Source organism: Stenella coeruleoalba (genome assembly GCF_951394435.1).
Source record: "Stenella coeruleoalba genome assembly, contig: scaffold_134, whole genome shotgun sequence".
Taxonomy (NCBI): domain Eukaryota; kingdom Metazoa; phylum Chordata; class Mammalia; order Artiodactyla; family Delphinidae; genus Stenella; species Stenella coeruleoalba.
The window spans coordinates 138,466-156,338 of record NW_027646170.1 but is presented as its reverse complement, the minus strand read 5'-3'; the positions used below and the strand labels follow the sequence as shown (position 1 = coordinate 156,338).

General features: G+C 43.9%; 1 long non-coding RNA gene across 3 annotated transcripts in view; it reads right to left on the bottom strand.

Moving 5' to 3' along the window:
• Positions 1-17,585, bottom strand: part of LOC307181290 — a 500,419-nt gene extending 482,834 nt beyond the window's left edge. For all 3 annotated transcript variants that reach the window (XR_013826336.1, XR_013826337.1, XR_013826338.1), the window contains exons 1-2: positions 17,522-17,585; positions 12,785-12,866 (exon numbers count right to left, since the gene is read on the bottom strand). This is a non-coding gene — a long non-coding RNA (uncharacterized lncRNA). The remainder of the gene's footprint in view (positions 1-12,784; positions 12,867-17,521) is intronic.
• Positions 17,586-17,873: the final 288 nt, after the last annotated feature.

Below are 17,873 nucleotides of genomic sequence, written 5' to 3'. Positions count from 1 at the left end.
CTTATGGTCCTATAGCTTAGGGAAATTAAAATCAAAAAGACACAGCCACCCCAAAGTTTGGAACGGCTCTGTTTACAAGAACCTCGTTTACAGTACAAGTTCAACATCGCAGAAAGTGAAAAATGGATAAAGAAGTTGTGGTATTCACTTACAATGCAGTATCACTCAGCAATGAAATCTATGTCATCAGGCCCGTAGCAGCACAATGAGTGGATTCAGGTATGATGATTCTAACTGAAATAAGTCACACAGAAAAAGAAACATCATAAGATATCAGTAATACACGGAATGGAAACTTGGCTACACAGGAACTGAATTACAGAACAGAACAGGGTCTCAAATTTAGAAAACCAACTTATGCTTGCTTAAGGGGAAAGGTGAGTTGGGGTGCTGCATAAAACCAGAGATTGAAATGAGCACAGATAAAGTTCCTTAAGCCAAATATGGAATAGACAAGAGCTACTCCTTGCTCAACGAAATGGACTCAACACCGCATATTAAACGCCTAAGAATGTACCTGACTAGTAAGTATCTTAAAACCTATGGATTGCTATGTCTCCGAAAGAGAATCAAGCATGTGTACAGGGGCATAAACGCAGCAGTGATAGGATTGGAGAGGTTCGGTGAGCAAATGAAGACCCTTTGAAGTCATATTGCATGGTACCCATTCCACGGGTTTCACCTACCCAGGTTTAAGGTATTCTTCCTTCAGCTAAAACATGCATGTGGAACCCAGAGTATGATCAACCATGTGATCGGGAGACGTGTTCAAATATGTCTCAGTTTTCGTACCCTGGTACTCGGGTGCAACATTCCAGACGCTTTACTAACACTCTCCCCACTTGGAGAGTCAGCGCCTTTAACCTCCTGTTTGGCCCAGTTTGCAATTTCTGCGGAAGATGAACAGGAATAGCGAGAACCAATGAGAGGCTAGCTGCAGGTGTCTGGACGGGCAAATTTAACTCTCATTTCCCACCAGGAAGAGGAATTAACCAAAGGCTCAGCATGCCGGGCCGGAACCAGATTAGGGCCTGAAGCCATCCTGCGGTGTTGCGGCCAGGTCACAAGAAAGCGAGTTGAAGAAAGGAGCTCAGGGGCACTGTAATTCACAAACCTGCAGAGTTATAAATGACAGCTATCGTCCAAAAATAGACTGAAGTAAGGCTGCCAAGAGGACTTGAAAGCGGGGCAGAATTGCAGGAAACCGATTTCAGGAGGTAGACTGGAATTGCATTGAAAGCATAGGAAAAGAGGCAGAACGTCCACAATGATGCACTTGGCCAAAAAGGGCGTATGCGTTTTTTCCTGAATATATTCAGGAAAAAACGCATACGCCCTTTTTGGCCAACCAAGCAAGCTTGCAAAGGAAATCTGCACTACAATGAAGTCTCACTTCCCCCCGGTCAAAAGGGCCATCTGAAAAAAGTGTAAAATCCAGAAAGGCAGGACAGGCCATGGAGAACTGGGAGCCTTGTTATGCTGAAGGGCGGGATGTAAATTGCCAACAAACACTCGGGAGAAGTGTATGGTGTTTCCTGAAACATCTAAAAAACAAAGCAAGAGAGCCTAGGGCACTTCCACTTATGGTCCTATAGCTTAGGGAATTTAAAATCAAAAAGACACAGCCACCCCAAAGTTTCGAATGGCTCTGTTTACAAGAACCTCGTTTACAGTACAAGTTCAACATCGCAGAAAGTGAAAAATGGATAAAAAAGTTGTGGTATTTACTTACAAAGCAATATCACTCAGCAATGAAATCTGTGTCATCAGGCCCTTAGCAGCACAATGAGTGGATTCAGGTATGATGATTCTAACTGAAATAAGTCACACAGAAACAGAAACATCATAAGATATCAGTAATACACAGAATGTAAACTTGGCTACACAGGAACTGAATTACAGAACAGAACAGGGTCTCAAATTTAGAAAACCAACTTATGCTTGCTTAAGGGGAAGGGTGAGTTGGGGTGCTGCATAAAACCAGAGATTGAAATGAGCACAGATAAAGTTCCTTAAGCCAAATATGGAATAGACAAGAGCTACTCCTTGCTCGAAGAAATGGACCCAACACCGCATATTAAACGCCTAAGAATGTACCTGACTAGTAAGTATCTTAAAACCTAGGGATTGCTATGTCTCCGAAAGAGAATCAAGCATGTGTACAGGGGCATAAACGCAGCAGTGATAGGATTAGAGAGGTTCGGTGAGCAAATGAAGACCCTTTGAAGTCATATTGCATGGTACCCATTCCACGGGTTTCAACTACCCAGGTTTTAGGTATTCTTCCTTCAGGTAAAACATGCATGTGGAACCCAGAGTATGATCAACCATGAGATCGGGAGACGTGTTCAAATATGTCTCAGTTTTCCTCCCCTGGTACTCGGGTGCAACATTCCAGACGCTTTACTAACACTGTCCCCACTTGGAGAGTCAGCGCCTTTAACCTCCTGTTTGGCCCAGTTTGCAATTTCTGCGGAAGATGAACAGGAATAGCGAGAACCAATGAGAGACTAGCTGGAGGTGTCTGGACGGGCAAATTTAACTCTCATTTCCCACCAGGAAGAGGAAATAACCAAAGGCTCAGCGTGCCGTACCGGAATCACATTAGGGCCTGAAGCCATCCTGCGGTGTTGCGGCCAGCTCAAAAGAAAGCGAGTTGAAGAAAGGAGCTCAGGGGCACTGTAATTCACAAACCTGCAGAGTTATAAATGACAGCTATCGTCCAAAAATAGACTGAAGTAAGGCTGCCAAGAGGACTTGAAAGCAGGGCAGAATTGCAGGAAACCGATTTCAGGAGGTAGACTGGAATTGCATTGAAAGCATAGGAAAAGAGGCAGAACGTCCACAATGATGCACTTGGCCAAAAAGGGCGTATGTGTTTTTTCCTGAATATATTCAGGAAAAAACGCATACGCACTTTTTGGCCAACCAAGCAAGCTTGCAAAGGAAATCTACACTACAATGAAGTCTCACTTCCCCCCGGTCAAAAGGGCCATCTGAAAAAAGTGTAAAATCCAGAAAGGCAGGACAGGCCATGGAGAACTGGGAGCCTTGTTATGCTGATGGGCGGGATGTAAATTGCCAACAACCACTCGGGAGAAGTGTATGGTGTTTCCTGAAACATCTAAAAAACAAAGCAACAGAACCTAGGGCACTTCCACTTATGGTCCTATAGCTTAGGGAAATTAAAATCAAAAAGACACAGCCACCCCAAAGTTTGGATCGGCTCTGTTTACAAGAACCTCGTTTACAGTACAAGTTCAACATCGCAGAAAGTGAAAAATGGATAAAGAAGTTGTGGTATTTACTTACAAAGCAATATCACTCAGCAATGAAATCTGTGTCATCAGGCCCTTAGCAGCACAATGAGTGGATTCAGGTATGATGATTCTAACTGAAATAAGTCACACAGAAAAAGAAACATCATAAGATATCAGTAATACACGGAATGTAAACTTGGCTACACAGGAACTGAATTACAGAACAGAACAGGGTCTCAAATTTAGAAAACCAACTTATGCTTGCTTAAGGTGAAAGGTGAGTTGGGGTGCTGCATAAAACCAGAGATTGAAATGAGCACAGATAAAGTTCCTTAAGCCAAATATGGAATAGACAAGAGCTACTCCTTGCTCAACGAAATGGACTCAACCCCGCATATTAAACGCCTAAGAATGTACCTGACTAGTAAGTATCTTAAAACCTATGGATTGCTATGTCTCCGAAAGAGAATCAAGCATGTGTACAGGGGCATAAACGCAGCAGTGATAGGATTGGAGAGGTTCGGTGAGCAAATGAAGACCCTTTGAAGTCATATTGCATGGTACCCATTCCACGGGTTTCAACTACCCAGGTTTAAGGTATTGTTCCTTCAGCTAAAACATGCATGTGGAACCCAAGTATGATCAACCATGTGATCGGGAGACGTGTTCAAATATGTCTCAGTTTTCTTCCCCTGGTACTCGGGTGCAACATTCCAGACGCTTTACTAACACTCTCCCGACTTGGAGAGTCAGTCCCTTTAACCTCCTGTTTGGCCCAGTTTGCAATTTCTGCGGAAGATGAACAGGAATAGCGAGAACCAATGAGAGGCTAGCTGGAGGTGTCTGGACGGGCAAATTTAACTCTCATTTCCCACCAGGAAGAGGAAATAACCAAAGGCTCAGCATGCCGTGCCAGAACCAGATTAGGGCCTGAAGACATCCTGCGGTGTTGCGGCCAGGTCACAACAAAGCGAGTTGAAGAAAGGAGCTCAGGGGCACTGTAATTCACAAACCTGCAGAGTTATAAATGACAGCTATCGTCCAAAAATAGACTGAAGTAAGGCTGCCAAGAGGACTTGAAAGCGGGGCAGAATTGCAGGAAACCGATTTCAGGAGGTAGACTGGAATTGCACTGAAGGCATAGGAAAAGAGGCAGAACGTCCACAATGATGCACTTGGCCAAAAAGGGCGTATGCGTTTTTTCCTGAATATATTCAGGAAAAAACGCATACGCCCTTTTTGGCCAACCAAGCAAGCTTACAAAGGAAATCTGCACTACAATGAAGTCTCACTTCCCCCCGGTCAAAAGGGCCATCTGAAAAAAGTGTAAAATCCAGAAAGGCAGGACAGGCCATGGAGAACTGGGAGCCTTGTTATGCTGATGGGCGGGATGTAAACTGCAAACAACCACTCGGGAGAAGTGTATGGTGTTTCCTGAAACATCTAAAGAACAAAGCAACAGAGCCTAGGGCACTTCCACTTATGGTCCTATAGCTTAGGGAATTTAAAATCAAAAAGACACAGCCACCCCAAAGTTTGGAATGGCTCTGTTTACAAGAACCTCGTTTACAGTACAAGTTCAACATCGCAGAAAGTGAAAAATGGATAAAGAAGTTGTGGTATTTACTTACAAAGCAATATCACTCAGCAATGAAATCTGTGTCATCAGGCCCTTAGCAGCACAATGAGTGGATTCAGGTATGATGATTCTAACTGAAATAAGTCACACAGAAAAAGAAACATCATAAGATATCAGTAATACACGGAATGGAAACTTGGCTACACAGGAACTGAATTACAGAACAGAACAGGGTCTGAAATTTAGAAAACCAAATTATGCTTGCTTAAGGGGAAAGGTGAGTTGGGGTGCTGCATAAAACCAGAGATTGAAATGAGCACTGATAAAGTTCCTTAAGCCAAATATGGAATAGACAAGAGCTACTCCTTGCTCAAAGAAATGGACTCAACACCGCATATTAAACGCCTAAGAATGTACCTGACTAGTAAGTATCTTAAAACATAGGGATTGCTATGTCTCCGAAAGAGAATCAAGCATGTGTACAGGGGCATAAACGCAGCAGTGATAGGATTCGAGATGTTCGGTGAGCAAATGAAGACCCTTTGAAGTCATATTGCATGGTACCCATTACACGGGTCTCAACTACCCAGGTTTAAGGTATTCTTCCTTCAGGTAAAACATGCATGTGGAACCCAGAGTATGATCAACCATGTGAACGGGAGACGTGTTCAAATATGTCTCAGTTTTCGTACCCTGGTACTCGGGTGCAACATTCCAGACGCTTTACTAACACTCTCCCGACTTGGAGAGTCAGTCCCTTTAACCTCCTGTTTGGCCCAGTTTGCAATTTCTGCGGAAGATGAACAGGAATAGCGAGAACCAATGAGAGGCTAGCTGGAGGTGTCTGGACGGGCAAATTTAACTCTCATTTCCCACCAGGAAGAGGAATTAACCAAAGGCTCAGAATGCCGGGCCGGAACCAGATTAGGGCCTGAAGCCATCCTGCGGTGTTGCGGCCAGGTCACAAGAAAGCGAGTTGAAGAAAGGAGCTCAGGGGCACTGTAATTCACAAACCTGCAGAGTTATAAATGACAGCTATCGTCCAAAAATAGACTGAAGTAAGGCTGCCAAGAGGACTTGAAAGCGGGGCAGAATTGCAGGAAACCGATTTCAGGAGGTAGACTGGAATTGCATTGAAAGCATAGGAAAAGAGGCAGAACGTCCACAATGATGCACTTGGCCAAAAAGGGCGTATGCGTTTTTTCCTGAATATATTCAGGAAAAAACGCATACGCCCTTTTTGGCCAACCAAGCAAGCTTGCAAAGGAAATCTGCACTACAATGAAGTCTCACTTCCCCCCGGTCAAAAGGGCCATCTGAAAAAAGTGTAAAATCCAGAAAGGCAGGACAGGCCATGGAGAACTGGGAGCCTTGTTATGCTGATGGGCGGGATGTAAATTGCCAACAGACACTTGGGAGAAGTGTATGGTGTTTCCTGAAACATCTAAAAAACAAAGCAACAGAGCCTAGGGCACTTCCACTTATGGTCCTATAGCTTAGGGAAATTAAAATCAAAAAGACACAGCCACCCCATAGTTTGGAACGGCTCTGTTTACAAGAACCTCGTTTACAGTACAAGTTCAACATCGCAGAAAGTGAAAAATGGATAAAGAAGTTGTGGTATTCACTTACAATGCAGTATCACTCAGCAATGAAATCTATGTCATCAGGCCCGTAGCAGCACAATGAGTGGATTCAGGTATGATGATTCTAACTGAAATAAGTCACACAGAAAAAGAAACATCATAAGATATCAGTAATACACGGAATGGAAACTTGGCTACACAGGAACTGAATTACAGAACAGAACAGGGTCTCAAATTTAGAAAACCAACTTATGCTTGCTTAAGGGGAAAGGTGAGTTGGGGTGCTGCATAAAACCAGAGATTGAAATGAGCACAGATAAAGTTCCTTAAGCCAAATATGGAATAGACAAGAGCTACTCCTTGCTCAACGAAATGGACTCAACACCGCATATTAAACGCCTAAGAATGTACCTGACTAGTAAGTATCTTAAAACCTATGGATTGCTATGTCTCCGAAAGAGAATCAAGCATGTGTACAGGGGCATAAACGCAGCAGTGATAGGATTGGAGAGGTTCGGTGAGCAAATGAAGACCCTTTGAAGTCATATTGCATGGTACCCATTCCACGGGTTTCACCTACCCAGGTTTAAGGTATTCTTCCTTCAGCTAAAACATGCATGTGGAACCCAGAGTATGATCAACCATGTGATCGGGAGACATGTTCAAATATGTCTCAGTTTTCGTACCCTGGTACTCGGGTGCAACATTCCAGACGCTTTACTAACACTCTCCCCACTTGGAGAGTCAGCGCCTTTAACCTCCTGTTTGGCCCAGTTTGCAATTTCTGCGGAAGATGAACAGGAATAGCGAGAACCAATGAGAGGCTAGCTGGAGGTGTCTGGACGGGCAAATTTAACTCTCATTTCCCACCAGGAAGAGGAATTAACCAAAGGCTCAGCATGCCGGGCCGGAACCAGATTAGGGCCTGAAGCCATCCTGCGGTGTTGCGGCCAGGTCACAAGAAAGCGAGTTGAAGAAAGGAGCTCAGGGGCACTGTAATTCACAAACCTGCAGAGTTATAAATGACAGCTATCGTCCAAAAATAGACTGAAGTAAGGCTGCCAAGAGGACTTGAAAGCGGGGCAGAATTGCAGGAAACCGATTTCAGGAGGTAGACTGGAATTGCATTGAAAGCATAGGAAAAGAGGCAGAACGTCCACAATGATGCACTTGGCCAAAAAGGGCGTATGCGTTTTTTCCTGAATATATTCAGGAAAAAACGCATACGCCCTTTTTGGCCAACCAAGCAAGCTTGCAAAGGAAATCTGCACTACAATGAAGTCTCACTTCCCCCCGGTCAAAAGGGCCATCTGAAAAAAGTGTAAAATCCAGAAAGGCAGGACAGGCCATGGAGAACTGGGAGCCTTGTTATGCTGAAGGGCGGGATGTAAATTGCCAACAAACACTCGGGAGAAGTGTATGGTGTTTCCTGAAACATCTAAAAAACAAAGCAAGAGAGCCTAGGGCACTTCCACTTATGGTCCTATAGCTTAGGGAATTTAAAATCAAAAAGACACAGCCACCCCAAAGTTTCGAATGGCTCTGTTTACAAGAACCTCGTTTACAGTACAAGTTCAACATCGCAGAAAGTGAAAAATGGATAAAAAAGTTGTGGTATTTACTTACAAAGCAATATCACTCAGCAATGAAATCTGTGTCATCAGGCCCTTAGCAGCACAATGAGTGGATTCAGGTATGATGATTCTAACTGAAATAAGTCACACAGAAACAGAAACATCATAAGATATCAGTAATACACAGAATGTAAACTTGGCTACACAGGAACTGAATTACAGAACAGAACAGGGTCTCAAATTTAGAAAACCAACTTATGCTTGCTTAAGGGGAAGGGTGAGTTGGGGTGCTGCATAAAACCAGAGATTGAAATGAGCACAGATAAAGTTCCTTAAGCCAAATATGGAATAGACAAGAGCTACTCCTTGCTCGAAGAAATGGACCCAACACCGCATATTAAACGCCTAAGAATGTACCTGACTAGTAAGTATCTTAAAACCTAGGGATTGCTATGTCTCCGAAAGAGAATCAAGCATGTGTACAGGGGCATAAACGCAGCAGTGATAGGATTAGAGAGGTTCGGTGAGCAAATGAAGACCCTTTGAAGTCATATTGCATGGTACCCATTCCACGGGTTTCAACTACCCAGGTTTTAGGTATTCTTCCTTCAGGTAAAACATGCATGTGGAACCCAGAGTATGATCAACCATGAGATCGGGAGACGTGTTCAAATATGTCTCAGTTTTCCTCCCCTGGTACTCGGGTGCAACATTCCAGACGCTTTACTAACACTGTCCCCACTTGGAGAGTCAGCGCCTTTAACCTCCTGTTTGGCCCAGTTTGCAATTTCTGCGGAAGATGAACAGGAATAGCGAGAACCAATGAGAGACTAGCTGGAGGTGTCTGGACGGGCAAATTTAACTCTCATTTCCCACCAGGAAGAGGAAATAACCAAAGGCTCAGCGTGCCGTACCGGAATCAGATTAGGGCCTGAAGCCATCCTGCGGTGTTGCGGCCAGCTCAAAAGAAAGCGAGTTGAAGAAAGGAGCTCAGGGGCACTGTAATTCACAAACCTGCAGAGTTATAAATGACAGCTATCGTCCAAAAATAGACTGAAGTAAGGCTGCCAAGAGGACTTGAAAGCAGGGCAGAATTGCAGGAAACCGATTTCAGGAGGTAGACTGGAATTGCATTGAAAGCATAGGAAAAGAGGCAGAACGTCCACAATGATGCACTTGGCCAAAAAGGGCGTATGTGTTTTTTCCTGAATATATTCAGGAAAAAACGCATACGCACTTTTTGGCCAACCAAGCAAGCTTGCAAAGGAAATCTACACTACAATGAAGTCTCACTTCCCCCCGGTCAAAAGGGCCATCTGAAAAAAGTGTAAAATCCAGAAAGGCAGGACAGGCCATGGAGAACTGGGAGCCTTGTTATGCTGATGGGCGGGATGTAAATTGCCAACAACCACTCGGGAGAAGTGTATGGTGTTTCCTGAAACATCTAAAAAACAAAGCAACAGAACCTAGGGCACTTCCACTTATGGTCCTATAGCTTAGGGAAATTAAAATCAAAAAGACACAGCCACCCCAAAGTTTGGATCGGCTCTGTTTACAAGAACCTCGTTTACAGTACAAGTTCAACATCGCAGAAAGTGAAAAATGGATAAAGAAGTTGTGGTATTTACTTACAAAGCAATATCACTCAGCAATGAAATCTGTGTCATCAGGCCCTTAGCAGCACAATGAGTGGATTCAGGTATGATGATTCTAACTGAAATAAGTCACACAGAAAAAGAAACATCATAAGATATCAGTAATACACGGAATGTAAACTTGGCTACACAGGAACTGAATTACAGAACAGAACAGGGTCTCAAATTTAGAAAACCAACTTATGCTTGCTTAAGGGGAAAGGTGAGTTGGGGTGCTGCATAAAACCAGAGATTGAAATGAGCACAGATAAAGTTCCTTAAGCCAAATATGGAATAGACAAGAGCTACTCCTTGCTCAACGAAATGGACTCAACCCCGCATATTAAACGCCTAAGAATGTACCTGACTAGTAAGTATCTTAAAACCTATGGATTGCTATGTCTCCGAAAGAGAATCAAGCATGTGTACAGGGGCATAAACGCAGCAGTGATAGGATTGGAGAGGTTCGGTGAGCAAATGAAGACCCTTTGAAGTCATATTGCATGGTACCCATTCCACGGGTTTCAACTACCCAGGTTTTAGGTATTCTTCCTTCAGCTAAAACATGCATGTGGAACCCAAGTATGATCAACCATGTGATCGGGAGACGTGTTCAAATATGTCTCAGTTTTCTTCCCCTGGTACTCGGGTGCAACATTCCAGACGCTTTACTAACACTCTCCCGACTTGGAGAGTCAGTCCCTTTAACCTCCTGTTTGGCCCAGTTTGCAATTTCTGCGGAAGATGAACAGGAATAGCGAGAACCAATGAGAGGCTAGCTGGAGGTGTCTGGACGGGCAAATTTAACTCTCATTTCCCACCAGGAAGAGGAAATAACCAAAGGCTCAGCATGCCGTGCCAGAACCAGATTAGGGCCTGAAGACATCCTGCGGTGTTGCGGCCAGGTCACAACAAAGCGAGTTGAAGAAAGGAGCTCAGGGGCACTGTAATTCACAAACCTGCAGAGTTATAAATGACAGCTATCGTCCAAAAATAGACTGAAGTAAGGCTGCCAAGAGGACTTGAAAGCGGGGCAGAATTGCAGGAAACCGATTTCAGGAGGTAGACTGGAATTGCACTGAAGGCATAGGAAAAGAGGCAGAACGTCCACAATGATGCACTTGGCCAAAAAGGGCGTATGCGTTTTTTCCTGAATATATTCAGGAAAAAACGCATACGCCCTTTTTGGCCAACCAAGCAAGCTTACAAAGGAAATCTGCACTACAATGAAGTCTCACTTCCCCCCGGTCAAAAGGGCCATCTGAAAAAAGTGTAAAATCCAGAAAGGCAGGACAGGCCATGGAGAACTGGGAGCCTTGTTATGCTGATGGGCGGGATGTAAACTGCAAACAACCACTCGGGAGAAGTGTATGGTGTTTCCTGAAACATCTAAAGAACAAAGCAACAGAGCCTAGGGCACTTCCACTTATGGTCCTATAGCTTAGGGAATTTAAAATCAAAAAGACACAGCCACCCCAAAGTTTGGAATGGCTCTGTTTACAAGAACCTCGTTTACAGTACAAGTTGAACATCGCAGAAAGTGAAAAATGGATAAAGAAGTTGTGGTATTTACTTACAAAGCAATATCACTCAGCAATGAAATCTGTGTCATCAGGCCCTTAGCAGCACAATGAGTGGATTCAGGTATGATGATTCTAACTGAAATAAGTCACACAGAAAAAGAAACATCATAAGATATCAGTAATACACGGAATGGAAACTTGGCTACACAGGAACTGAATTACAGAACAGAACAGGGTCTCAAATTTAGAAAACCAACTTATGCTTGCTTAAGGGGAAAGGTGAGTTGGGGTGCTGCATAAAACCAGAGATTGAAATGAGCACAGATAAAGTTCCTTAAGCCAAATATGGAATAGACAAGAGCTACTCCTTGCTCAACGAAATGGACTCAACACCGCATATTAAACGCCTAAGAATGTACCTGACTAGTAAGTATCTTAAAACCTATGGATTGCTATGTCTCCGAAAGAGAATCAAGCATGTGTACAGGGGCATAAACGCAGCAGTGATAGTATTGGAGAGGTTCGTGAGCAAATGAAGACCCTTTGAAGTCATATTGCATGGTACCCATTCCACGGGTTTCAACTACCCAGGTTTTAGGTATTCTTCCTTCAGCTAAAACATGCATGTGGAACCCAAGTATGATCAACCATGTGAACGGGAGACGTGTTCAAATATGTCTCAGTTTTCTTCCCCTGGTACTCGGGTGCAACATTCCAGAGGCTTTACTAACACTCTCCCGACTTGGAGAGTCAGTCCCTTTAACCTCCTGTTTGGCCCAGTTTGCAATTTCTGCGGAAGATGAACAGGAATAGCGAGAACCAATGAGAGGTTAGCTGCAGGTGTCTGGACGGGCAAATTCAACTCTCATTTCCCACCAGGAAGAGGAATTAACCAAAGGCTCAGCATGCCGGGCCGGAACCAGATTAGGGCCTGAAGCCATCCTGCGGTGTTGCGGCCAGGTCACAAGAAAGCGAGTTGAAGAAAGGAGCTCAGGGGCACTGTAATTCACAAACCTGCAGAGTTATAAATGACAGCTATCGTCCAAAAATAGACTGAAGTAAGGCTGCCAAGAGGACTTGAAAGCGGGGCAGAATTGCAGGAAACCGATTTCAGGAGGTAGACTGGAATTGCATTGAAAGCATAGGAAAAGAGGCAGAACGTCCACAATGATGCACTTGGCCAAAAAGGGCGTATGCGTTTTTTCCTGAATATATTCAGGAAAAAACGCATACGCCCTTTTTGGCCAACCAAGCAAGCTTGCAAAGGAAATCTGCACTACAATGAAGTCTCACTTCCCCCTGTTCAAAAGGGCCATCTGAAAAAAGTGTAAAATCCAGAAAGGCAGGACAGGCCATGGAGAACTGGGAGCCTTGTTATGCTGATGGGCGGGATGTAAATTGCCAACAACCACTCGGGAGAAGTGTATGGTGTTTCCTGAAACATCTAAAAAACAAAGCAACAGAGCCTAGGGCACTTCCACTTATGGTCCTATAGCTTAGGGAATTTAAAATCAAAAAGACACAGCCACCCCAAAGTTTGGAACGGCTCTGTTTACAAGAACCTCGTTTACAGTACAAGTTCAACATCGCAGAAAGTGAAAAATGGATAAAGAAGTTGTGGTATTTACTTAAAAAGCAATATCACTCAGCAATGAAATCTGTGTCATCAGGCCCTTAGCAGCACAATGAGTGGATTCAGGTATGATGATTCTAACTGAAATAAGTCACACAGAAAAAGAAACATCATAAGATATCAGTAATACACGGAATGTAAACTTGGCTACACAGGAACTGAATTACAGAACAGAACAGGGTCTCAAATTTAGAAAACCAACTTATGCTTGCTTAAGGGGAAAGGTGAGTTGGGGTGCTGCATAAAACCAGAGATTGAAATGAGCACAGATAAAGTTCCTTAAGCCAAATATGGAATAGACAAGAGCTACTCCTTGCTCAACGAAATGGACTCAACACCGCATATTAAACGCCTAAGAATGTACCTGACTAGTAAGTATCTTAAAACCTATGGATTGCTATGTCTCTGAAAGAGAATCAAGCATGTGTACAGGGGCATAAACGCAGCAGTGATAGGATTGAAGAGGTTCGGTGAGCAAATGAAGACCCTTTGAAGTCATATTGCATGGTACCCATTCCACGGGTTTCAACTACCCAGGTTTTAGGTATTCTTCCTTCAGCTAAAACATGCATGTGGAACCCAAGTATGATCAACCATGTGATCGGGAGACGTGTTCAAATATGTCTCAGTTTTCTTCCCCTGGTACTCGGGTGCAACATTCCAGACGCTTTACTAACACTCTCCCCACTTGGAGAGTCAGCGCCTTTAACCTCCTGTTTGGCCCAGTTTGCAATTTCTGCGGAAGATGAATAGGAATAGCGAGAACCAATGAGAGGCTAGCTGGAGGTGTCTGGACGGGCAAATTCAACTCTCATTTCCCACCAGGAAGAGGAAATAACCAAAGGCTCAGCGTGCCGTGCCAGAACCAGATTAGGGCCTGAAGACATCCTGCGGTGTTGCGGCCAGGTCACAAGAAAGCGAGTTGAAGAAAGGAGCTCAGGGGCACTGTAATTCACAAACCTGCAGAGTTATAAATGACAGCTATCGTCCAAAAATAGACTGAAGTAAGGCTGCCAAGAGGACTTGAAAGCGGGGCAGAATTGCAGGAAACCGATTTCAGGAGGTAGACTGGAATTGCATTGAAAGCATAGGAAAAGAGGCCGAACGTCCACAATGATGCACTTGGCCAAAAAGGGTGTATGCGTTTTTTCCTGAATATATTCAGGAAAAAACGCATACGCCCTTTTTGGCCAACCAAGCAAGCTTACAAAGGAAATCTGCACTACAATGAAGTCTCACTTCCCCCCGGTCAAAAGGGCCATCTGAAAAAAGTGTAAAATCCAGAAAGGCAGGACAGGCCATGGAGAACTGGGAGCCTTGTTATGCTGATGGGCGGGATGTAAATTGCCAACAACCACTCGGGAGAAGTGTATGGTGTTTCCTGAAACATCTAAAAAACAAAGCAACAGAACCTAGGGCACTTCCACTTATGGTCCTATAGCTTAGGGAATTTAAAATCAAAAAGACACAGCCACCCCAAAGTTTGGAATGGCTGTGTTTACAAGAACCTCGTTTACAGTACAAGTTCAACATCGCAGAAAGTGAAAAATGGATAAAGAAGTTGTGGTATTTACTTACAAACAATATCACTCAGCAATGAAATCTGTGTCATCAGGCCCTTAGCAGCACAATGAGTGGATTCAGGTATGATGATTCTAACTGAAATAAGTCACACAGAAAAAGAAACATCATAAGATATCACTAATACACGGAATGTAAACTTGGCTACACAGGAACTGCATTCCAAAACAGAACAGGGTCTCAAATTTAGAAAACCAACTTATGCTTGCTTAAGGGGAAAGGTGAGTTGGGGTGCTGCATAAAACCAGAGATTGAAATGAGCACAGATAAAGTTCCTTAAGCCAAATATGGAATAGACAAGAGCTACTCCTTGCTCAACGAAATGGACTCAAAACCCCATATTAAACGCCTAAGAATGTACCTGACTAGTAAGTATCTTAAAACCTATGGATTGCTATGTCTCCAAAAGAGAATCAAGCGTGTGTACAGGGGCATAAACGCAGCAGTGATAGGATTGGAGAGGTTCGGGGAGCAAATGAAGACCCTTTGAAGTCATATTGCATGGTACCCATTACACGGGTCTCAACTCTCCAGGTTTAAGGTATTCTTCCTTCAGCTAAAACATGCATGTGGAACCCAGAGTATGATCAACCATGTGAACGGGAGACGTGTTCAAATATGTCTCAGTTTTCCTCCCCTGGTACTCGGGTGCAACATTCCAGACGCTTTACTAACACTCTCCCGACTTGGAGAGTCAGTCCCTTTAACCTCCTGTTTGGCCCAGTTTGCAATTTCTGCGGAAGATGAACAGGAATAGCGAGAACCAATGAGAGGCTAGCTGGAGGTGTCTGGACGGGCAAATTCAACTCTCATTTCCCACCAGGAAGAGGAATTAACCAAAGGCTCAGCATGCCGGGCCGGAACCAGATTAGGGCCTGAAGCCATCCTGCGGTGTTGCGGCCAGGTCACAAGAAAGCGAGTTGAAGAAAGGAGCTCAGGGGCACTGTAATTCACAAACCTGCAGAGTTATAAATGACAGCTATCGTCCAAAAATAGACTGAAGTAAGGCTGCCAAGAGGACTTGAAAACAGGGCAGAATTGCAGGAAACCGATTTCAGGAGGTAGACTGGAATTGCATTGAAAGCATAGGAAAAGAGGCAGAACGTCCACAATGATGCACTTGGCCAAAAAGGGCGTATGCGTTTTTTCCTGAATATATTCAGGAAAAAACGCATACGCCCTTTTTGGCCAACCAAGCAAGCTTGCAAAGGAAATCTGCACTACAATGAAGTCTCACTTCCCCCCGGTCAAAAGGGCCATCTGAAAAAAGTGTAAAATCCAGAAAGGCAGGACAGGCCATGGAGAACTGGGAGCCTTGTTATGCTGATGGGCGGGATGTAAATTGCCAACAACCACTCGGGAGAAGTGTATGGTGTTTCCTGAAACATCTAAAAAACAAAGCAACAGAACCTAGGGCACTTCCACTTATGGTCCTATAGCTTAGGGAATTTAAAATCAAAAAGACACAGCCACCCCAAAGTTTGGAATGGCTGTGTTTACAAGAACCTCGTTTACAGTACAAGTTCAACATCGCAGAAAGTGAAAAATGGATAAAGAAGTTGTGGTATTTACTTACAAACAATATCACTCAGCAATGAAATCTGTGTCATCAGGCCCTTAGCAGCACAATGAGTGGATTCAGGTATGATGATTCTAACTGAAATAAGTCACACAGAAAAAGAAACATCATAAGATATCACTAATACACGGAATGTAAACTTGGCTACACAGGAACTGCATTCCAAAACAGAACAGGGTCTCAAATTTAGAAAACCAACTTATGCTTGCTTAAGGGGAAAGGTGAGTTGGGGTGCTGCATAAAACCAGAGATTGAAATGAGCACAGATAAAGTTCCTTAAGCCAAATATGGAATAGACAAGAGCTACTCCTTGCTCAACGAAATGGACTCAAAACCCCATATTAAACGCCTAAGAATGTACCTGACTAGTAAGTATCTTAAAACCTATGGATTGCTATGTCTCCAAAAGAGAATCAAGCGTGTGTACAGGGGCATAAACGCAGCAGTGATAGGATTGGAGAGGTTCGGGGAGCAAATGAAGACCCTTTGAAGTCATATTGCATGGTACCCATTACACGGGTCTCAACTCTCCAGGTTTAAGGTATTCTTCCTTCAGCTAAAACATGCATGTGGAACCCAGAGTATGATCAACCATGTGAACGGGAGACGTGTTCAAATATGTCTCAGTTTTCCTCCCCTGGTACTCGGGTGCAACATTCCAGACGCTTTACTAACACTCTCCCGACTTGGAGAGTCAGTCCCTTTAACCTCCTGTTTGGCCCAGTTTGCAATTTCTGCGGAAGATGAACAGGAATAGCGAGAACCAATGAGAGGCTAGCTGGAGGTGTCTGGACGGGCAAATTCAACTCTCATTTCCCACCAGGAAGAGGAATTAACCAAAGGCTCAGCATGCCGGGCCGGAACCAGATTAGGGCCTGAAGCCATCCTGCGGTGTTGCGGCCAGGTCACAAGAAAGCGAGTTGAAGAAAGGAGCTCAGGGGCACTGTAATTCACAAACCTGCAGAGTTATAAATGACAGCTATCGTCCAAAAATAGACTGAAGTAAGGCTGCCAAGAGGACTTGAAAACAGGGCAGAATTGCAGGAAACCGATTTCAGGAGGTAGACTGGAATTGCATTGAAAGCATAGGAAAAGAGGCAGAACGTCCACAATGATGCACTTGGCCAAAAAGGGCGTATGCGTTTTTTCCTGAATATATTCAGGAAAAAACGCATACGCCCTTTTTGGCCAACCAAGCAAGCTTGCAAAGGAAATCTGCACTACAATGAAGTCTCACTTCCCCCTGGTCAAAAGGGCCATCTGAAAAAAGTGTAAAATCCAGAAAGGCAGGACAGGCCATGGAGAACTGGGAGCCTTGTTATGCTGATGGGCGGGATGTAAATTGCCAACAACCACTCGGGAGAAGTGTATTGTGTTTCCTGAAACATCTAAAAAACAAAGCAACAGAGCCTAGGGCACTTCCACTTATGGTCCTATAGCTTAGGGAATTTAAAATCAAAAAGACACAGCCACCCCAAAGTTTGGAACGGCTCTGTTTACAAGAACCTCGTTTACAGTACAAGTTCAACATCGCAGAAAGTGAAAAATGGATAAAGAAGTTGTGGTATTTACTTAAAAAGGAATATCACTCAGCAATGAAATCTGTGTCATCAGGCCCTTAGCAGCACAATGAGTGGATTCAGGTATGATGATTCTAACTGAAATAAGTCACACAGAAAAAGAAACATCATAAGATATCAGTAATACACGGAATGTAAACTTGGCTACACAGGAACTGAATTACAGAACAGAACAGGGTCTCAAATTTCGAAAACCAACTTATGCTTGCTTAAGGGGAAAGGTGAGTTGGGGTGCTGCATAAAACCAGAGATTGAAATGAGCACAGATAAAGTTCCTTAAGCCAAATATGGAATAGACAAGAGCTACTCCTTGCTCAACGAAATGGACTCAACACCGCATATTA